Source organism: Chiloscyllium punctatum, chromosome 26, assembly GCF_047496795.1.
Source record: "Chiloscyllium punctatum isolate Juve2018m chromosome 26, sChiPun1.3, whole genome shotgun sequence".
NCBI classification, from domain to species: Eukaryota; Metazoa; Chordata; class Chondrichthyes; order Orectolobiformes; family Hemiscylliidae; genus Chiloscyllium; species Chiloscyllium punctatum.
In genome coordinates, this window is record NC_092764.1 from 62,573,410 (window position 1) to 62,597,584 (window position 24,175).

Below are 24,175 nucleotides of genomic sequence, written 5' to 3' on the forward strand. Positions count from 1 at the left end.
ACCACATACTGAATCAGAAAATTTTCTTGGACACACTTAACAAATTCCTCTCCATCTAATCCCTTAACCCTATGGCAGTCCCAGTCTCTGTTTGGAAAGTTAAAATCCCCTCCCATAACCACCCTATTATTCTTACAGATAACTGAGATCTCCTTACAAATTTGTTTGTCAATTTCCCTCTGACTATTCGGGGGTCTATAATACAATCCTAATAAGGTGATCATCCCTTTCTTATTTCTCAGTTCCACCCAAATAACTTCCCTGAATTATTTCTGGGAATATCCTCCCTCCATACAGCTGTAATGCTATCCCTTATCAAAAAGGCCACTTTCCCCCTCCTCTCTTGCCTCCCTTTTTATCCTTCCTGTTACATTTGTATCCTGGAAAATTAAGCTGCCAGTCCTGTCCATCCCTGAGCCATGTTTGTGTAATTACTATGATATCCCAGTCCCATGTTCCTAACCATGTCCTGAGTTCATCTGCTTTCCCTGTTAGGCCTCTTGCATTGAAATAAATGCAGTTTAATTTATCAGTCCTACCTTGTTCTCTGCTCTGTTCCTGCCTGCCCTGACTGTTCGATTCACCTTTGATCTCAACTGTACCAGTCTCAGATTGAAATCTTTCCTCACTATCTCCCTGGGTCCCACCCCTTCACCACACGAGTTTAAATCCTCCCGAGCAGCTCGAGCAAATCTTTCTGCTAATATATTTGTCCTCTTCCAATTTTGGTGCAATCGGTCCTTCTTGAACAAGTCACCTTTACCCCAAAAGTGCTTCCAATGATCCAAAAATGTGAATCCTTCTCCCATACACCAGTTCCTCAGCCATGCATTCATCTGCTCTATCCTCCTATTCCTGCCCTCACTCGCATGTAGCACTGGGAGTAATCCAGATATTACTACTCTCGAGGACCTTCTTTTTAAATTCCTGCCGAACTCACTGTAATCTCCATTCAAAATTTCAACCTTTTTCCTTCCTATGTCATTGGTTCCAATGTGTACAATGACCTCCTGCTGGCCCCTCTCCCCCTGCAGAACATTCAGCACCCTCTCTGAGACATCTTTAATCCTGGCACCAGGGAAGCAACACACCGTTCTGATTTTTCACTGCTGGTCACAGAAATGTCTCTCTGTACCTCAGACTAGCGAGTCCCCTAAGACAAGCGATGGCTTGGAACCTGACATACATCCCATTACATTAGAGCCAGTCTCAATACCAGTAACTTGGCTGTTCGTGCTACGTTCCCCTGAGAATCCATCACACTCTACATTTTCCGAAACAGCATACTTGTTTGAAATGGGGATAGCCACAGAAGATTCCTGCACTACCTGCCTAACCCTCTTACTTTTCCTGAACCCATCTGTGTGACTGTATCTGAGATTTCCCCCCTTCCTTTAACTGCCATCAATCACATCCTCTTGCTCTTGTAAATTCTTCATTGCCTCTAACTGCCTCTCCAACTGATCCATTTGATCTGATAAGATTCACAACCAATGGCTTTTATTGCAGCTATAATCCTCAGTAACCCATAACCTCTCCCTCAACTCCCACATCCGACAAGAAGAGCATATCACTCGACTAAGGGCCATTTTTGCTTCTTTCAATCTACAGACCCAGAAAATAGCACTGTCTTATTCCTCTACAAAACACTGGTCCAAGTTAAATTAATACTTATGGCTTATATGTTAAGTTTCATCAAGAGACATAGCTCAATAAAACATATAATCAAGAAAGAATCCACTCTACTCATCACTGCAGACTTCTTTTAAGGCCACTCTTAAACATCCCCTTCTCTGTTTCTGTGCTATCACCTCTCCCAACAGGTTCCTCCAAGATCAGTTGTGAATTTCACTGTTTTTTTAATTTTCCCAGACACACTCCACTGTCCACGATACATAAATTCATCAGCAAAGGCAGTAACTGCTAACTCTGTCAGTTAACAATGTGGGTTTCTTTCTCTCTCTCTCTCTCTCTTTCTCTCTCTCTCCTGCACTGACTGCACCATGTGCTTCCTTTCTCTGTTTTTCTCCCTTTTTAAAGTGCTGTTGTTTTGAGTTTTTTTCCCGGCAAAGTTCCAAAACAATGCAACAGCATTTAAAACAGTAATTGTTGCCCCTGGAATTCGAGGAAATCACCTCTAATACCTAAAACACCTCAAAAAAGGAGCAGCTGGTACAGCCAGATATTTTTCCCGTCCTCCATCTTGGATTACCCAGAATCACTAAATTTCAATTATTCCTTCCTGATTACACAAACCAGGTCAAGGATGGCCTTTTCTCTAGTTGGTGCCTCAAAGTATTGATTCATAAAACTAACCCTTACACCACCAAGAATTCCTCCTCTCTGCTGTTACTAATGAGTTGGTTTGTCCAATCTATATGCAGATTGAAATAGCCCATAATTACAGCATTACCTGTATTAGTTGTGACTCTAATTTCCTTTTTCATGCCTTGCCCAATATTACTACCACAGTTTGGGGGTTGATATTCCAACTCCCACTATCATTCCCTGCCCCCTGGTGTTTCTAAACCCATACAGATTCTACTTCACAAGAGCTATTCTCGGGCAGCTCGGTGACACAGTGGGGAGCACTGCTGCCTCAAAGTGTCAGGGACCCGGTTTCAATTCAAGCCTTTGGATGACTGTCTGTGTGGAGTTTGGATGTTCTCCCAGTGTCTGTGTGGGTTTATGCCAGATGCTATGCTTTCCTCCCACAGTCCAAGGATGTGCAGGTTAGGTGGATTGGCCAGGCTAAAAACATTGCCGTACAGTGCCCAGGGATGGGCAGGCTAGGTGGGTTAGCCGTGGCAAATGTAAATTGACTGGGATAGGGTGGGATGCTTTTCACGAGGTTGGTCCAGACTTGATGGGCTGAATGGCCGCTACCTGCACTGTCACATGCCTATTCTAATATCTTTCTTCACAATCACAATTTCCCTTTTAATCAGCCGTATTACTGTCCCTTTTCTTTGTGTCCGTCCTTTATAAAATCTGAAAACTTGTGGTAATTCAGGTCGTATTCCTGGTCACCCTGCAGCCACATCTCTGTAATACCCGCTATATCATATCCACTCTGATCTATTTGTGTGATAAATTTATCTGTTTTATTGAGAATGATTACACATTAAGGCACAAGGCCTTAAGGCTTCCATAGTTCTGTTCGCTGTGGCCCTGCTCAATTCTAGCCCTTGTAATCTGTGCCCAGCATCATTCTGACCTCCCATTCTCTTTTCTGATTTAATACGTATTTCAGTGTCATCCATCTCCCTGTATAGAGTTTCATCCCCTTGGCGTATTAGTATAAACCTTCCTGACTGCACTCACCAATATATTCCCAAGTTCCAGTCCTGTCCAGGTACTACACATCCAGGTTGTCATTATGACACCTCCCCCAGAAAAGGTCCCAATGCTCCAGCAAACTGAAACCCTCTCCCATGTACCAACTTTCCAGTCTGATATAACCTGCTATTTCTACTTTGATATGCACAGAGCATCGGCAGTAATCCTGAGATCACTGTTTTGAGGTTCTACTTGATAACTTGCTTCCTAAATCCCCATATTCTGTTTACAGGACATCACCCCTTGTCTTACCCATGTCATTGGCAGCAATGTCGACCACGGCCACTGGCCGTTCACCCTCTCACTTCAGAATGTCCTGTAGCCACACTGAGACATCCTTCACCCGAGCAGCCGGGAGACAACATACCGTCCTGGAGTCTGGTTTACAGCCCCAGGCCCATCGATCTGTTCCCCTTATTACTGAATCACCTCTGACAACAACCCTGCTTATTTTCCTCCAGGGGGTAGGCCTCCAAATCCTCAAATCATAGAAACTCAACAGTGTGGAAACAGGCTATTTTGCCCAACAAGTCCACACTGACCCTCCGAAGAGTAACCCAGCCAGACCATTCCCCTACCCTACTGGTCTCACTAATGCACCAAACCAACACATCCCTGAACACTTTAGCATGGCCAATTCCCCAAACCTGCATATCTTTGGACTGTGGAGGAAACCAGAGCACCTGGAGGGGACCCACACAGACACGGGGCGAATGTGCAAACTCCACACAGAGAGTCACCCGAGGCTGGAATTGAACCCGGGGCCCTGGCACTGTGAGGCAGCAGTGCTAACCACTGAGCCACTGTGCCACTCTGAACTGTGTGGGGGACGGACACTGGGAGTGGAGTCAGCACTGGGCCCCTTGGGGGAGGGGGACAGAGCAGTGAGTGCAAGTGTTGGCCACTGGGATAAAGGCACAGGGCCCAGTGTTGGCTCCACTCCCTGTGCCCCTCCCCCACAGGGCCCAGTGTTGGCTCCACTCCCTGTGCCCCTCCCCCACAGGGCCCAGTGTTGGCTCCAGTCCCCGTGCCCCTTCCCCACAGGGCCCAGTGTTGGCTCCAATCCTTGTGCCCCTTCCCCACAGGGCCCAGTGTTGGCTCCAATCCTTGTGCCCCTTCCCCACAGGGCCCAGTGATGGCTCCACTCCCTGTGCCCCTTCCCCACAGGACCCAGTGCAGACTCCCCACAACATCCTCCTCCTCCTCAACAGGGCCCAGTGCTGACTCCACTCCGTCCCCCTCCCCCAAAGGGTCCAGTGCTGACTCCACTCCCCATACCCCTCCCCCACAGGGGCTGGCACTGACACCCCATGCCATCCTGCTCTAAGGTTGTCACTGGGGTAAAGCAGTCTGAACTGTTTGGGGGAATGCCCAGTGCTATAGGAAGAAAACAATGACCTTCTCCAGTCTGCCAGCATAAATCCCACCATCTTCTCTCGAATACCTCATCCTCACACTGTGCTCACTCTGGTTCCCCAATCAAGTTTCCCTGCCATCGGGCTTGTTAGTGAGTTTGGTGAGATGGCAGTCTGACTGTTAATGAGATGGTCTGGGTTATGAGCCTGGTGTTTAACCATCAATACTGAGCATCAGTTGGTAACTCCCCTCTGCCAAGTGAGAAACTTGCCATGCTGCTTGTGAAAAGATGGTGTGAGTTTCTCCTGATGTTGAGATGGGTCTCACTGCACGTGTCACCCAATTCTGTCACACAGCTCACCATAATACATGCTGCTCAGACCCCGATACGATGCTGCCCATTACATTTGGTCCCCACATCCACATCATTGGTTGAGATTGTGAACAGCAGTGATGCAAACACTGATCCTTGTGGAACCTCACTGGGCACAGGCTGCCACCTTCAGAATGACCCATTTATTCCAACTCTGTTTTCTGTCTGGTAACCAATTCCCAACCCCCACAGCAGGACCTTTCTCCCAGTCCCTGCTGCTCGAAGTGTGTTTCCCAACCTCCTGCTTCAAGCCTAATGAAAATCCAATACATCCCATCCTCCTGTTTTCCATTATCTACGTTACAAGTAATAGCTTCAAAAATCTCCAACAGATTTGTCAAACATGATTTCCCTTTCACAAATCCATGTGGACCCTGTCCAAACAAATGTTATTTTCGAAGTATTCAGTTATCACAAACTTGCAAATCGATTCTCGTATTTTCGCTCCTCCTGGTATAACACTAACAGGTTTGTGGTTTTCTGTTTGTAGTTCTCTTTCTCCCTTCTTCATTGTTGGGGAATATATTTCTGAGTGGTTTCAGCTACTGCTTGGATAACAGTGGTGAGGATTGTGGGAATGATGGTGTCAGGGAAAGGTTACTAGACTAGTCATCCAGAGGCCTCAGTCAATGCAGCGTGTGGGTTTAAATCCCAGTGCAGATGTGAAAATTAAATCCAATTAACTAACAAATACATTTGGAATCAAAAGCACGTCCCAGTAATGGCGACCATGGAACTATCAGGTTGTCACTAATGCTGTTCAGGGAAGGAAATCTCCCATCATTCCCCAGTCTGGCTGATATGTGACTCCACATTGGCTCATGTGAAATGGCCCAGTAAGGTGAACCGAACAGCCCCTCCATTGTAATGACTGTGCACAGGAAGGGGAAATGGTGAACCAGGAAGAGCAGTCCATCACACACAATACAGGAAGTTTCACACAATTTGGACAATGACAGATATGTCCTGACAAAGGACAGAAAGTGCTGGACAAATCCATCCCAACTAATTCCCATCTGATCAGTCTGCTCTCAATCATCTGTGAAAGTGATGGTCATGGTGTTAATGTCATTATCAGCCAGCATTTGCAATGGAATAGACAAACAGGCTGGGACAGACAGATTATTAATCAGTCAGGAATCAAGGGTATCAGGGAAAAGGCAGGAAAGTGGAGTTGAGGACTGTCAGACCAGCCATGATCACATTGAATAGTGGAACAGACTTGATGGGCTGAATGGCTTCCCTTCGATCCTCCATCTTATGGTCTTAGTTTAACCACAAAACATGAGTCAAATAAGAGATGAGCCATCACCAACCCAGTGACAAGGGGAGGCTCCACACGGAAACAGATGATAACGAGCTGCTCCTTTTTGGCTGGAGAATGAAAGAATGGTGACTCCAGAAAAAGTAATGGCAAAACTTTAAGGAGCTGGAGGAAAATACCCCGTGTTTCTGAAACACTGGAAATTGCAAATGGTGGAGCATACCCCAACCCAAATTACTGAGTGCATTGGGATGTCCAGTGGGCACCCCCGTGTCTACTAAAGTGGAACAGGCCGGATTGTTCAGTTTGTGATGAAAGGTGTGTGACGATGGAGCTTCATCTGTGTCGATAATGTCTACTCCTCTGACAAGTTAAAAAATCATACAACACCAGGTTATAGCCCAACAGGTTTATTTGGAAGCAGTAGCTTTTGGAGTGCAGCTCCTTCTCAGGTGGTTGTGGAGTATAAGGGAGTTTCAGAATGGTTCATGGATTCATGCAGTAAAATGTAATTCTGCTGGTACAGATTACACCACAAATGTATGTGTGTTTGTATGTGCGTGAGTGTGACTGTAAAAGGGTATAAGTCTGTGAGAGGTTGCGTGTGAGGGTGGGAGTGTGGGAATGTGCAGAATTACGTTTTACTTTGTAATTTATTAAAATGTTGTTCTGCAAGTACAAATGACCTCACAAACCTAAATGTATGTGTGTGTGAGTGTGTGTGAGAGAGAGGCTGAGAGAGAGAGTGTGTGTATGTGTGGGAGTGTGACTGTAAAGGGATATAAGTCTGTGAGAGTGTGTGCAGGAGGGTGGGAGGGTGAGAATGTGCACAGTTACATTTTATTTTGCTCAAAAACTGCCTGAATCCCTGTATGATTCTGTAAATCCCTTTTTGAGAAATAGAATCACTGTGAACATTGGGGCACAGACATCCTCACACAGGGCACCTCACACCTTCAATGCATTATCTGGGCAAGCATGGCACCTATTGTTAAAGTTCACTTGAGAATATAACTTTAAGAAAGTTCTGGAATTTACATATGAAAGAACTGAAACCAACAAGTCATTCTAAAATGAGAGACTTAACAAACCATCCAGGTCTTTTTTAATATATAATGTCAGTGACATCACACTGTAAACTTTTGCTATAAATTCTATGTCTTACGATCTTATGCTCCACAACCACCTGATGAAGGAGCAGCGCTCCATAAGCTAGTGCTTCCAAATAAACCTGTTGGACTATAACCTGGTGTTGCGTGATTTTTTTTAACTTGACAGAGGGGTAGACATCGACTGCATGAATTTATAGTGAGGCCTTTGACCAGGTTCCACATGGTAGACCAATTAGTAGAGTCATAGAGTCATAGAGATGTACAGCACAGAAACCCATCCTTCAGTCCAACCCATCCATGCTGACCAGAAATCCCAAACCAATCTAATCTCACATGCCAGCAGCTGGCCCATAACCCTCCAAAAACAGCCCTAGCCTATTCAAGCTCAAATCCTCCAACTCTGGCAACATCCTTGTAAATATCTTCTGAACCATTTCAAGTTTCACAACATCTTTCCGAGAGGAAGGAGACCAGAATTGCACGCAACATTCCAACAGTGGCCTAACCAATGCCCTGTACAGCCACAACTTGACCTCCCAACTCCTGTACTCAGTACTCTGACCAATAAAGGAAAGCTTACCAAAAGCCTTCTTCACTATCCTATCTACCTGCGACTCCACTTTCAAGGAGCTATGAACCTGGTCTCCAAGGTCGATTTGTTCAGCAACACTCCCTGGGACTTTACCATAAAGTAGATAAGTCCTGCTAAGATTTGCTTTCCCAAAATGCAGCACCTCACATTTATCTAAGTTAAACTCCATCTGCCACTTCTCAGCCCATTGGCCCATCTGGTCCAGATCCCATTGTAATCTGAGGTAACCCTCTTCGCTGCCCACCACACCTCCAATTTGGTGTCATCTACAAACTTACTAACTGTACCTCGAACACTCACATCTAAATCATTGATATAAATGATGAAAAGTACTGGACCCAACACTGACCCTTATGGTCCTCCAATGGTCACAGGCCTCCAATCTGAAAAACAACCCTCCACCACCAGCCTCTGTCTTCTACCTTTGAGCCAGTTCTGTATCCAAATGGTGAGTTCTCCCTGTATTCCATGAGATCTAACCTTGCCAACCAATCTCCCATGGGGAACCTTGTTGAACGCCTTACTGAAATCCATATAGATCACATCTACTACTCTGCCCTCATCAATCCTCTTTGTTATTTCCTCAAAAAACTCAATCAAGTTTGTGAGACATGATTTCCCACACATAAAGCCTTGTTCGCTATCCCTAATCAGTCCTTGTGTTTCCAAATACATGTACATCCTGTTCCTCAGGATCCCCTCCAACAACTTACCTACCACCAACATCAGGCTCACTGATCTATAGTTCCCTGGCTTGTCCTTACCACCCTTCTTAAATAGTGGCACCACATTAGCCAACCTCCAGTCGCTTAAACATCCCTAATGTCTCTGACTCTACTACCACCATTGGCAGTGCATTCCACACACCCACCACTCTCTGAGTAAAGAACCTGCCTCTGATATCACCCAATACCTACCTACAATCACCTTAAAATTATGATCCCTTGTGACAGCCACTTCTGCCCTGGGGAAAAGTCTCTGGCTAACTACTCTATCTATGTCTCCCATTTCCTTGTACACCTCTATCAAGTCACCTCTCTCTCTTCCTCTCTCAATGTGAAAAGCCCAAGCTCACACAACCTCTCTTCATAAGACAAGCCCTCCAATCCAGGCAGCATCCTGGTAAATCTCCTCTGCACCCTCTCTAAAGCATCTACATCCTTCCTCAAATGATGCGACCAGAACTGGACACAATATTCCAAGTGTGGTCGAACCAGGGTCCATAGAGCTGCAGCAAAACCCCCTGGCTCTTATCCTCAATCCCCCTGTTAATGAAAACCAAAACACCATCCACCTTCTTAACAACCCGATCAAGTTGGCAGCAACTTTGAGGGATCTATGTCCATGGGCCCCAACATCCTGCTGTTCCTCCACTCTGCCCACAATCCTGTCTTTAAGCCAAAAACCAATATCACCCGCACTGTCTGTGTCCTCATTGTATCCGGTGATCTCCCCTCCACTGCCTCCAAACTCATAGGCCCCCAGCCCACTGCCCGGTTCGACCTGCTCTCCAAGTGGACGGCACGGTGGCACAGTGGGTAGCACTGCTGCCTCACAGCGCCAGAGACCTGGGTTCAATTCCCGCCTCAGGCGACTGACTGTGTGGAGTTGGCACGTTCTCCCTGTGTCTGCGTGGGTTTCCTCCGGGTGCTCCGGTTTCCTCCCACAGTCCAAAGATGTGCAGGTCAGGTGAATTGGCCATCCTAAATTGCCCGTAGTGTTAGGTAAGGGGTAGATGTAGGGGTATGGGTGGGTTGCGCTTCGGCGGGGCGGTGTGGACTTGTTGGGCCGAAGGGCCTGTTTCCACACTGTAAGTAATCTAATCTAATCAAGGTCCACAAGCCCAATTACCCCGACCGACCCATCGTCTCGGAATGCTCCTGCCCCAATGAACTCATCTTGTCTTACCTCGACTCCACCCTCTGTCCCTCAGTTCAGGCTCTTCCCACCTCCATCCGCGACACCAACCACGCTCTCCATCTCTTCAGCAACTTCCAGTTCCCTGGCCCCCAGTGCTATCTCTTCACTATCGATGTGCAGTCCTTATACATGTTAATATCTCACAAGGATGGCCTCCAGGCCCTTTGCTTCTTCCTCTCCAACAGCTTCTCCACCTCCTGATGCTGCCTGTCTTGCTGTCTTCTACTTCTAGCCTCCTCCTGTCTACCTTGGATTCCAGCATCCAGTATAGCATTTGTTTTGGCTTTAACCCTGTATTCAACATCCAAATTTGACCTTCCTAAATGAATCACTTCTTATTTAACCAGATTCAACTTCATCTGCCACTTCTCAGCCCAGCTCTGCATCCTGTCAATGTCTCGTTGTAGTCTGCAACAGCCCTCACCACGATCCACGACAACACTGACCTTTGTGTCACTGGCAAACTTACTAACCCATCCTTCCACTTCTTCATCCAAGTCACTTATAAAAACTACAAAGAGCAGAGGCCCAAGAGCAGACCCTTGTGGGACACCAATGGTCACCGAGCTCCAGGAGGAATACTTTCTGTCCAATACCACTCGCTGTCTTATTTCGGCCAGTCAATTCTGTATCCAGACAGCCAAAATTCCCGATATCCCATACCTCCTAACTTTCTGAATGAACCTACCTTGGGAAACCTTATTAAATGCCTTACTGAAATCCATATACAGCACATCCACTGCTCAACCTTCATCAACTTGTCTCGTCACATCCTCAGAGATCTCAATAAGGCCAGTGAGGCGTGACCTGCCCCTCACAAAGCCATGCTGACTGTGTTAAATCAAATAATGTCTTTCCAAATGGTCATAAATCCTGTCTCTCAGAATCCTTTCCAGCACCTTGCTTACCACAGACGTAAGACTGACTGGTCTGTAATTCCCAGGGATTTCCCTATTCTCTTTCTTGAACAGAGGAACAGCATTCTCCTCCCTCCAATCAGCCTGTACTACTCCCATGGAGAGTGAGGATGCAAAGATCATCACCAGAGGTGTAGTAATCTCATTCCTCAATTCCTGCAGTAACCTCAGATATATCTGGTCTGGCCCTGGGGACTTATCTAACTTGATGCTTCCCAGAATTTCCAGCACATCCATTTCCTTAATGTCAATCTGTTCAAGCTTATTAACTTGGTCCACAATGTTCTCATTATCAACGAGGTCCCTCTCTCTTGATCACAGAAACAAAAGCTCATTTAGGGCCTCCCCTACCTCTTCAGACTCCAGGCACAAGTTCCCTCCATTATCCCTGATCAGCCCTACCCTCTCGCTGATCATTCTCTTATTTCTCATGTAAATGTAGACCGCCTCTTGGTTTTCCCTAATCCTTTCCCCCAAGGCTTTTTCATGCCCCCTCCTAGCTCTCCTCAGTCCATTTTTTGAGTTCTTTCCTGGCCATACTGTAATCCTTTAAAGCTGTGCCAAATCCTTGCTTCCAAAACCTTCCGTAAGCTTCCTTCTTCCTCTTGACAAGAAGCTCCTCTTCTCTTGCCATCCAAGGCTCCTTCACCTTCCCATTCCTTGCCTGTCTCAGTGGGACAAAGTTATCCAACACTCACAACCAGTGTTCCTTAAACAGCCTTCACATTTCTGTTGTACATTTCCCCCAGAACAATGTTCCCAATTTATACTCCACAGCTCCTATCTAATAGCGATATAATTTCCCCTCCCCCAATTAATTATGGATATTTATAAAATCATGAGGGGCATGGATAAGGTAAGAAACAAACTCTTTTCCCAAAGAGTTAGGGAGTTCAAAACTAGGGCGCATAATTTTAAACTGAGTGGAGAAAGATTTAAAAGGAAGCTGAGGGGAAATGTTCTCACACAGAGGCTGGTTCATATGTGGAATGAACTGTTCGAGGAAGTGGCAGATGCAGGTACAGTTACAACTTTTAAAAATATTTGGACAGGTACATGAACAGGAGGATCACTGTGTTTCCACATTAAAGTTCCCCATTCAGCTCACACAGGTATAATTGGGCTGTGCTGTTTTCACCTTACTGACCTCCAGGAGATTTTGGAGACAGCTCAACAGACAGTAGCTCTTCGATGTGACTGAACCTACAAGTATCCTTTGATTTTCTGTACAATTCTGCCTTTCTGTGTTACATTAGCCCTGTCAGTAGACAATAGCTGTTTCTCTTTCAATAACTTTAATTTCTAATGCACTGAACTGTTCACCTCAAGATCTATTCCAGTCTGTAAACCCGCAGTAAAGTAATGATGAACAAACTGTCCAATATTCCAATACCAATAACAAAAATCAAAAGTGAAACTAAAACTGTGTTCCTTCATTCTTAACACATACTTTAGAAATACAAATCAACTTGAAAGTTATCCACACATCTCCTGCCTGAGAACACAGGTTCCCAAGTGATATTAATATTATTTCCTGAACCTTCATCACTCTGGTAACCAACTGAGTTTTATTATGTATCAAGATTGCCTCCATTTTTTGTCCAGCAGATGTTCACTGAGCAAAGTGATTTGACCTTGTGTCCTTCACCAAGGTCAGTGCTGTTTACTGTATTGACAGGAATGTGGAATACTGCAGCTCAGTGCATACAGGCAGTGGTCACAGCAATGGCTCCATGGACCATCGATCTGGTCAGAAGGAAATAATGTCCAATTCTCTTGCTTTGGTTTTCCACTCTAGGGAAACAGGTTATCCTTCCCATAGAGTTATGGAGGTTGTGGGCAGTCACCTTCATATAAGAGATGTAATCTTGTAAAAAAATACTTGACCGTGGTGAATCAACATGTCACCCAACTCAAACCAGCCAGTGACCTGCTGGTGTCCAGCAGCTCCCACTGCTGCTGGTGAATTCCTGGCTGGTCATTCTAGGCAGTGGCTTCACCTTCATTGTTGCTGTGGCTGGATGGCAAGTCCCACTGCATCGGAGTTTAGGATGGGAAGCCCACAGGCAGATAGACCTCACAGTCTTTGCTGTTCTCCCTCATGGAGGTCTCAGACAGCAGTATGAGGGAGAGGCTGGACAAACACCTCAGTGAGGTCAGAGGGGTTTGGAGACATGACTTGTCAGCTTGGACCTGGAGAAGGCCTTTGGAAGAATATCCAACACCTACTTAATCAACTTGCTCTTCAAATGGGGTTAATGCAGGGATTCCACAATTGGATCCATCTGCTCTGAACAAACATCAGTGGAACAGTTTAAATAATGGTTGGGAATGGGAAAGCTTTCCGATCAGAGATGGAGCCAGGCAGGACTGTCCTCTCTCCCATCCTGTTTGTGTGCTGTATTGAACCATTTACTGAGTACAATAGGAAGGAGGCAGGTGTAGGAAAAGGGAAAATACCAGATACTGCAGGCACTGAGTTCAAATCATCCCTGCACATGGAAAACATCACTGCTTTCTGCACAGATCCACCGTCAGTGATCAGACTGATGAGAATCTGTGACCAGTTCAAACTGGCTTCAGGACACAAGATCAACTGCAGCAAGAATGAGCTCCTGTTCCTTTTCAGAACTGGGCCAATCAATCCTTTGCCCTTTGCCCTTTGCCCTGTCTGAGCAGACTACCTGAAGGTGCTGGGAATGTGATTCAGAGGAGCCGAGGTGTGTGCTAAAACCTGGAAGGTGTGGGTAACTGTGATGTGACTGAAACTGGGCTGGGGAAGTGACATTCCCTCTCCATTGGAGATAAGGAGCTGGTCATCAGCTGGGAGATACTTCTTCATTTCTCAATGTGCTGTAACTTTGGCCCATACTCCACTCCTGGACAGTGGAGGACACTCAAAACATCTTCCACTTTGTCTGGAGTTCAACAATGGGCCATGTCTGTGGGGACACAGCAGTAGGGAATGTACCCAACACCCACCTCAGCCCAATATAAAACAAAGAACTGTGGATACTGGGAATCTGAAAGAAAACAGGCAAGTGCTGGAGAAACTCAGTAGATCTGGCAACATGTACAGAGAGAAAAACAGAGTTAATGTTTCCAGTCCAGTGATCCTTCTTCAGAATTGCTGAGTTTCTCCAGCACTTTGTGTTGTGTTTCTGATTTCCAGAACCCAGAGTTCTTTGTTCCAGATGACTGTGGTTTATCAGGTCAGGTTTCACTCTGAGATCTGATGTGTCCAGTATCACCATCAGCTGGGATTGGAACACAATTAAAGTTACCTGGACCTTGGGCGTTCTGTATATCCAGAATGTTCCCATTTGTTTTCACTGTAGTTGATCTTGTTCTGATCCCAGCTGGAGGAGAGATGGTACTCCCTGTCAGATCCACCCTGTCCACCCAGAGTCTCACTGCCTCTGCATGTTGCTCTCACCGTGGTTCAGGTGAGGAATAGACCAACGCCAGCTCCTTGTGGGATGTGCCTCAGTGGGAACAGATAAACTCATCTCCCGGGAATGACTTTATCAGCTAACAGCCTGAGGTGGAGCCAAATGTGGACAGGACTGACACCACCTTCAAGGCCCCTCATGTCCTTACCCTGTCTGACTGTTCCCAGTCTATCTCCATTCCCTATCCCACCTCTGCCCTCCCCTGAATTCCTTGTGTATCCCTCCACCCCATTGACCCCATTCCCCCAGCTCCCCTCACTGCCACAACCTGGCCATTCACAATGCTCCATGCCAGCTGCCAGCTTTCTGTCCCTCTCCCTTGTGCCATAACCAAGAGAAAGTGCTGCCCTCAGACCAAACTGCAGAAACCTGCCGCTGTACATCACCGGGAAACAAACATGAACCGGGCTCACCAGATTCTCACACACTGCTGACTGGGTCTTCAAGGAGGGACTGGGCTTTTATGTTAATGAATATTCATGGGATCCAAATATAAACCAAGTACGAAGCACCACAGTCTGGTGTAATACCTGACAAACTGTAAACACACGGCTTTATCTCAACACCACAACCTGTCATTGGGAAATACAACAATTCATACCCGGCCTAATTCAGCCACACTCCCAGCACGTCTCCTCAGTTCATCAGAAACGCCAGATTGGACGGATAACATTAACTCTGTTTCTCTCTCCACAGATGCTGCCAGACCTGCTGAGTTTCTCCAGCACATTCTGATTTCATTCCATTTCCTGCTCTTGCAGGTTTCATGAGATCCCCTTGACATTTCTGTTCTTGCTGTAAACCAGGCAGTCAGTCTGGGCGACTGTCCCTCGGGAGGCTGGACAGAATGATGGAAATGTCTCTCTCCAGGGAAGATCATGAGGAGTTCCACCTCCCCAGCCTTGTCAGGTCGGCCTGGGCAGCCATCCGACAACCCAAAGGACTTAACATTGAGTTCCTGAATCTCCAATAACCTTCCCACCCATCCCCCTGCTCCCTTTCCAGCCCCACCTCCTTCCTTCCATTCCACCCACTGACCCTTCCTTCCAGCTCCCAACTGGATCCATCCCTTCCATTGACCAATCAGGTCGAACCCACTACCTGTGTTCACCAATCACTGCCTCACCATCCTGCTACTCTCCCCATCTCTCCCCTCCCCTCTCTCTATCTGCAGCTCACCCTCCCCCCCATCCCCACATCCAGTCCTGATGAAGGGTTAGACCTGAAGCATTGACTTCTCCACCTCCTGATGCTACCGGGATTGCTGTGTTCTTCCAGCCTCCTGTTTGTCTACTTGGTCAGGTCCTTCACCCCCTGCTGGGCTCCCTGCACCCTCCCCATTTCCCCATTAATATCGAGGCCCCTGTCCCAGCCATTTACACTGAATAACATCCTGATTGTGGACATACTGCTATCCACAGGTCTGGATCAATAATATCATAGAATCCCGACAGTGTAGAAACAGCCCATTTACTAACCAGTCCACACCGACCCTCCGAAGAATATCCCACCCAGACCCATTCCCCTACCCTATTACTCTACATTTTCCCTGAATACTGTACCTAACCTTGATATTCGTGAAGACTATGGGCAATTTAGCTTGGCCAATTCACCTAACCTGCACATCTTTGAACTGTGGGAGGAAACTGGAGCACCCGGAGGAAATCCTCGCAGACACGGGGAGAATGTACAAGCCCCACACAGACAGTCGCCTGAAGCTGGAATCGAACCCAGGTCCCTGGCGCTGTGAGGCAGCAAATCACTGAGTTACTGTGTCACCGTAATCTCCTGTAGTTCGATGTTTGGTGAATAAACAGATTTATTCTTGCGGTATATCGAAGGAGATGGGGTGGATCGGATATACTCAGATGATGTCATGATGATTGTAAATGTAAGATCTTGTTCACGTGAAGCCCAGGAATTAAAGCCTGCCTTTAGCTGAAGTGAGGAGGAGCCATGTCAGAAATACTGGAGACACAGCAGGTTCCAGATAAAGAGAGAATAATCCCCAGATTCATCCACAAAGGGAATAACAAACAGAAACACTGACAGTCTGGAATCCAGATCAATCCAGATTCAGAGGGAGTGGGTTCCTTCCATTACCTGGATGGAGGGTTCGCTCTTCAACTGAGTGACAACGGCCCTCCCGTTCCTGGCCATGGGTGATGCAAATGACAAAGAAATCCGAACAGCAGTGAACTCCACCCGACCATCAGGGCCCACCTGCACAATGATAATAAGATTGTTTGAAATAGTTTCCATCGTCTTTTACTGAACAAGCCACTGACAATGTAACCTTGTTGTTTAATAATTCCATGGTGACAGGTTGAACGAGGCAGAGAGTGGGTTTGAAGGGAGTTGATGATCTGTCACTCCAACCTTCACTCTGAATGTGGGATATGATTTGGAGGAGTTGGTGTTGGACTGTGGTGGACAAAGTTAAAAATCCCACAACACCTCGTTACAGTCCAACAGGTTTATTTGGAAGCACTAACTTTCGGAGCGCTGCTCCTTCATCAGGTGGTTGTGGTGTAGGATCATAAGACAGATCGCAAAATTTTGCTCTTAATCTTGTGTCTTACAATCTTAGACTCCACAACCACCTGATGAAGGAGCAGCGCCTCTGAATGTTAGTGCTTCCAAATAAACCTGTTGGACTATCCCAGCATTCCACAGTTCATCTGTCTTTCAGGAATGTTTAATGGGAATCAGACAGAAAATGCAGTTTATGGACTTGGAGCCTCCCTGAACCCTCTGTTTTTAATGATGGTGCCCATCTTGGTGTTGGCACTAGGAGCGGGTGCTGTTCCCACACAAGGAAAAGGCCCAATGGTGATCGGACCCGGGGGATGAGGGACATGCTGAATGGATAAGTGGGAGTGGGTAATGAGGTGCCAATCCCAGTGTCCCCTCACTGAAAGACAGGGCCTGGCACCATCTCAAAAGAACTTTTCATCCTGTGAGCAGAGCGATCTTGTTCATCAGAATCACTTGGCTGATTTCCAACTGCCCTCTGAAATGGCCGAGCAAGCCACTCAGTTGTGTCAATCGCGATAAAGTCTCAGTTGGACAGCAGTGGGTCAGGAAGGCAGCTCACCACCACCTTCTCAAAGGGAATTCCCAACGGGCAAGAAGTGCGGACCTCGCCAGTGACACCCGTGTACCAGGAATAAATTGAAGGAAATAGTTTAGGATGAAAACCTGGTCCATGTTTTCTGTTAACCTGGGTCTAAAAAGACAAGTAAATGAGGGAGTTTTGAATATGATGTAAAAATCATTAGCTTTTGTCATGACTCTGGGAATAGCAGAGTTTGATTTCCAGTCCATTCCCCCCGTGAGGTGGAACAGCAAAGAGAGTGAGGGGGCATTGAGCTCCTGTGTCACCACTGGGCACACAGAGATTCACAACAGGCAGGGCAGGGCTGGGAGGAGGGGATCTGAAGCCCTTACCCCCTGACTGTTTGTGTTTTCTCAGACACGGTTGAGCTAAAACCTGACAAAAGGTGATTTTGGAAAGACTGTGTTTCGGAGCAATGACAAGGCTAAGTGTTCCTATGAGAAAGGCAAGAAGGGGTAAGATAAAGGAACCTTGGATGATGAGAGCGGAGGAGCTCCTCGTCAAAAGGAAGAAGGCAGCTTCCGTAAGGTGGAGGAAGCTAGGGTCAAGCTCAGCCCTAGAGGATTACAGGCAGGTGAGGAAGGAGCTCAAAAATGGTCTGAGGAGAGCCAGGAGGGGATACGAGAAAGGTTTGGCAGGAAGGTTTAGGGTGAATCCAAAGACATTTTACACATATGTGAGGAATAAGAGAATGATCAAAGAAAGAGTAGGACCGATCAGGGATAGCATTGGGAACTTGTGTCCAGAGTCTGAGGAGGTTGGGGAAGCCCTAAATGAGTTTGTTGCTTCTGTCTTTACGAAGTAAAAGGACCTTGGCGTGAATGAAACCATAGAAGAGGAGGTAAGCATGCTGGAACAGATAGAGATTGAGGAAGCTAATGTGCTGAAAATTTTGACAAACATTAAGATTGAAAAGTCACCAGCATTGTCCTCGGCTGCTTTGGGAAGCGAAAAATGTGATTGCTTTGCCACTTGCGAAGATCTTTGCATCCTCGCTCTCCACCAGAGTCATACCTGAGGACTGGAGAGCGGCAAATGTAATTCCTCTCTTCAAGAAAGGAAATAGGGAAATCCCTGCAAATTACAGACCAGTCAGTCTCACGTCTGTCGTCTGCAAGGTGTTAGAAAGGATTCTGAGGGATAGGATTCATGACCATGTGGAAGAGCATGGCTTGATTAAAGGCAGTCAGCATGGCTTTGTGAGGGGAAGGTCATACCTCACAAATATTATTGAGTTCTTTGAGGATGTTACCAGACAAGTTGATGAGGGGCGAGTGGTGGATGTTGTGTATATGGACTTTAGTAAGGCATTTGATAAGGTTCCCCATGGTAGGCTTGTTCAGAAGGTCAGGGGATACAGGGAAATTTAGCGGTCTGGATATAGAATTGGCTGGTTGACAGAAGACAGCGAGTGGCAGTGGAAGGAAAATATTCTGCCTGGAAGTCAGTGGTGAGTGGTGTTCCACAGAGCTGTGTTCTTGGGCCTCTATTCTTTGTAATGTTTATTAATGACTTGGATGAGGCGATTAAAGGATGGGTTAGCAAGTTTGCAGATGACACAAAGGTTGGAGTTGTCATTGACAGTGTAGAGGGCTGTTGTAGGCTGCAGCGGGACATTGACAGGATGCAGAGATGCGCTGAGAGGTTGCAGATGGAGTTCAACCTGGAGAAATGCAAAGTAATGCATTTTGGAAGGTTGAACTTGAAAGTTGAATACAGGATTAAAGACAGGATTCTTGGCAGTGTGGAGGAACAGAGGGATCTTGGTGTGCAGGTACATAGATCCCTTAAAATTGCCACCCAGTTGGACAGGGTTGTTTAGAAAGCATATGGTGTTTGGCTTTCATTAACAGAGGGATTGAGTTTAAGAGCCATGGGATCTTGTAGCAGCTCTATAAAACTTTGGTTAGACCACACTAGGAATACTCTGTCCAGTTCTGGTCGCCCTATTATAGGAAAGATATGGATGCTTTGGAGAGAGTTCAGAGGAGGTTTTCCAGGATGCTGCCTGGAATGGAGGGCTTATCTTACGAAGAGAGGTTGACTGAGCTCGGATTTTATTCCCTGGTAAAAAAGAAGGCAGAGAGGGGACCTAATTGAGTTGTACAAGATAATGAGAGGCATAGATGACAGCCAGAAACTTTTTCCCAGGGCCGAAATTGTTTACAAGAGGGGTCATAGTTTTAAGCTGTTTGGCAGAAAGTATAGAGGGGATGTCAGAGGTGGGTTCTTTATGCAGAGAGTTGTGAGAGCATGGAATGCGTTGCCAGCAGCAGTTGTGGAAACGAGGTCATTGCGGATATTTAAGAGACTGCTGGACATGCATCTGGTCACAGAAATTTGAGGATTCATACATTAGGTTTACCTCACATGAGGATCAATGGTCGGCAATATTCCAACAGTGGCCTAACCAATGTCATGTACAGCTGTAACATGACCTCCCAACTCCTTTACTCAATACTCTGGCCAATAAAGGAAAGCATACCAAACGCCTTCTTCACTATCCTGTCTACCGGTGAGTCTACTTTCAAGGAGCTATGAACCTGCACTCCAAGATCTCTTTGCTTGGCAACACTCCCTAGGACCTTACTATTAATTGTATAAGTCATGCTCAGATTTGTTTTCCCAAAAGGCAGCACCTCGCAATTCATTCAAACTAAGATGTGACTTCAGCCCTGTTCTGCATGGTTGATTGTTAATACCTTCAGGATCACGAATCAGAGAGATCACTGCTCTACAGATGAACAAATTAACTGCTGACTCTGCTAGCACATAGATCTTTTTCACTTTCATCCTGAGCTTTCGAATTGTTTTTCCACGCACACACACACAGACACACGCACTCACACAGACACACACGCACACACACACACGGACACATACACACACACACACAAACACACAGACACACATGCACAGACCCACACACACAGACACACACACAGGCACACACACACACACACAGACACACACACACACACACAGACACACACACGCGCACACACAGACACACACACAAACACACATGCACACACACACAGACACACACACAAACACACACGCACACACACACAGACACACACACAGACATGCACACACAGATGCACACACACACAGACACCGCACACTCACGCACATACACAGACACACACATGCACATACACGCACAAACAGACACACACACAGACACGCACACACATACAGACACACACACAGACACACACGCACGCACAGGCACACGCATACACACAGACACACAAAGACACATACACATTTTCACACAGACACACACACACAGACACGCACGCACAGACACACGCATACACACAGACACACAGACACAGACACGCACATACACACACACACACACACAGACACAGACACATCCCAACACCAACTCTTGCTGATTCCACTTCCATCCAGCTATTCAGCTGTGGGTCATCACCCCAACACACTGCAACAGACTCAATCACATTTTACAGCAGAAGGTTCTCCATAATAGCTACAGGGCCGACAGAATCAGTGGGGACAGGACCATTTCATTCACAGGGGGACCTCTGGGAATATGCTGAGAATCATGGGGACAGCTGGAACAGAGCCCATGGCTTCATGAGGGACATTAAGGATGACGGTGAGTAACTGCCTCTGCTGCTCTCAATCCCCTCCTCACTCTCACCCTGAGATGGGGAATCAAATGAAAGCTGCAGACTGTGGGACCATGGATCTGGTGCTTTCCTCTGCCTCTCCCTCCAACATCCCAACCCTCCCGTTCTGATTTGCTGCTTTCAGATTCCCAGGAACTGCCGGCTGGGGACCTGCTCACAGCCGTGAGGAGGTGGAAGTTCAAACCCAGGTCACTGGTGAGGGGGCATTGTAACTTGATCTCACAGGTGAGCTGCCAGGGGAAATGGGTACCTCGTGTGCCAACTCCATGGAGGGCAGGTTCTGCTGCAGGGAACACAGATGGGGACATTAATGGGAGACCTACAGAAGGAGGTTGATGGGAATACACACTGAGATGCTTGGGACATTAGCAGGCCATGTCAGACAGCCTATCAAAGGGCATGGTGAAGCTCAGTCCCAATGTGACAGAGGGCACTGTACAGAGCTTGGATCCCATCATTCCCCCCCTGGGGCAGTGGGAACCAGCTCCTTGAGTGCAGCAGCTGACAGGGCAGTGATCCAGTATCTGTACTCACTGTCTCAGCCTCTGCTGAAGCTCAGACAGAAGCCAAGAAACCCCTCAATGCTGCAGTGTGAGTTCAGACTGAGGTTGTGCTTGGTCCCATGCAGGCTCAGACCTGCTGTGAACATGACTGTGGATCCCAGTGGGCAAAGGGGTTTGCAGGCTCTTGGAGCAGGCCAGCAGCTCATCCTCCAACAGATCACTAGGGATCTGGGGATGCTGCCTGGGGGACTGGCAGAGGCACCATGGAGCATCAACCTGCTGCCCTCTCTCAGGGCGACAGCATTTGTCCTCTCACTGTGGCCACTCCACCAGTCCCCTTGCTGCTGTCCCTTACCCTGTCAGTCCAGACAGCTGCTGTCTGTTGTGAGATGGTTCAGTCTGAAGCCAGGCCCAGGGTTTCCCCAGGAAATCCTGCAAAAGCCACCTGCAGTCTCCCCCATTGGAGGTCAGCTGCCTTCCACTAACCATGCAGTAACCAACGGGGTAAAGCTGCACAGGAACACCAGGACAGGCACTCGGGCACTGCACAAGGATGGTCAGTTCCCATTTGTCCACGTCACTGGCTATGTTCCTGAATACAGATTCTGTGATGCACATGTTTGGTGCATGGCCCTGGGTGGTCCAAGTTGGGGAATTCAGTATTACATCAGGCAGGGAGGCTGCTGTGTAAAACCAGGTTAGCAGCTCATCACCTGGTTCCAGTAACACACAGGGGTCAGGGGGCACCTTCTCAAGAGGCTGTACCATGTGGGGTATACTGGAAACAGCTGGCACCACAGCACCCATCTCCAGGGGGGCACAGGGCCCATGTAGTCTCATCACAAACAACACTACAAAGCTGGGACTTTCCCCCCTTGTTCATTGTTCAGGTTATCCAGTTAGAAATGATCTGATTCTATTGAACTGTTGCAGTTAAATATTTGTGTGATCCTTACTCTGGGGGAGTATTTAATACTCAAATATTATCAAGTCAGACAATGTCACATTTCATTACTGCACCCTAATTAATTACTGCATTGTGAAAACACTTACCCATGAGAAATTGGCAGTAACCTTAAACTCAGAAACATTCATATCCAGTTTGATCACAGCAGCCTTAACATTTGGAAGTACAAATGTTTCACTGTCCATTGGAAAATCCATATCCATCAGGACCTTACGTAGATCAGACTCCAGGCTGGAAAATGCAAAGACAGTGAGCATTGGACTGGATAAGAAACAGGGATTCACACATTAGGGTCAATATTAACTTATTCATTACACTTCAGTCTATGTCATGAAACAAAACAGTAATTGCTGGTGAAACTCAGCAGGTCTGGTATCTGTGGGGAGAAAGCAGAATGAATGTTCCGAGTCCAGTGACTCTTCATCAGAACCCATCAGCCTTTATCATGATGTCATCACTGTGTGTGCTGAGGGACCAATCATTTACATTTGTTTTAAATGGAAATATGTAAATCAGTTTGACACAACCATGCTGTAAGTTGACCTTCAATAAAAAATCTTGCTTTAATTTAAAATGAAATGGCTCACAGTTTGAATCAAATCCTTCCACAAAATGTTTCTATTTCCTCTGTACGTTTCTGTCCAAATTCACCACCATTTTCTGTCCCGGGACATTTACAGATTTCAGAGGGACAATGGCAGGGATCCGTGTGAGAAAATGTTTAGGATGAGGCCAAACCTTTCCATGCAGTGAGTTTGATGAAGATGTCGAGAGTGATGCTGCTCTGATACCTTACTGCCGTGCTCAGTGTGATCATAAACATACTGTAATAATTACTAAGGTGTCTGATCTGAGTTTCTGTTAATCCCCAAAGAAACCACATCACCACCACATCAAACATAGCAGCTTCAATGGGGGCATCAGTCTCTTCTCAGTTTCTTCTCAGATGAATCTGAAGAACCATGAGGTAAGATTAAACTGGGAGACAAGAGTATTGTCAGACTTCCTGAAGGCAGTGGCTCAATTGCTTACTCAGCGTGAGGTGCAGTTACTGAACACTGTCGTGACTGAGACAAGGTCAGTCAGGTGGATCTCAGAGAATATGAGTTCCCTGATTGGGGCTGTTAACCTGGTCCAATCAGGGAGCCCTGGCTGACAGATACAAACTGGAGTGTCCAGGGGTTCTGCTCCCTCCAGGAGCCAGCTCTGAGCAAGCTGGGTTGGTGTTATTGACTCCGTTGGTGTCAATAAAGGGTGACTTGGTGATGGGATACCAGCTTTCAGTGAGTTATTTCTGTAATGATGAGAAAAAAGCACGTTCCTGAAGAGATCCACTTGCTTCAGGTGTCTTTGAGTTGGGGTCAACATTTCTGACATTGTGCTGCTATTTGGGAAGCTTGACTCATTCAATCCCGCCGTCAAAGACTGGGCCCAGAATGTGGAAAAATGCAGTATTTTTTCCGGCAAATTACATTCAAGCAGATAACAAGCAATGAGTAATTCTACTGACAGCGTGTGGCCTCACAATCTTTTTGGTTATTAGGAGCCTGAGTTTTCTTGCAGCACCAGACACTAAAACATTTCAAGAGTTGATGGA

At 46.7% G+C, this 24,175-nt stretch overlaps 1 long non-coding RNA gene across 1 annotated transcript in view; it reads right to left on the minus strand.

The window, feature by feature from the left end:
• LOC140496190 (uncharacterized) overlaps window positions 1–22,726 on the minus strand; it is a 43,077-nt gene extending 20,351 nt beyond the window's left edge. Inside the window, exons 1-2 of the long non-coding RNA XR_011964206.1 lie at window positions 22,665–22,726; window positions 16,429–16,548 (exon numbers count right to left, since the gene is read on the minus strand). This is a non-coding gene — a long non-coding RNA (uncharacterized lncRNA). The remainder of the gene's footprint in view (window positions 1–16,428; window positions 16,549–22,664) is intronic.
• Window positions 22,727–24,175: the final 1,449 nt, after the last annotated feature.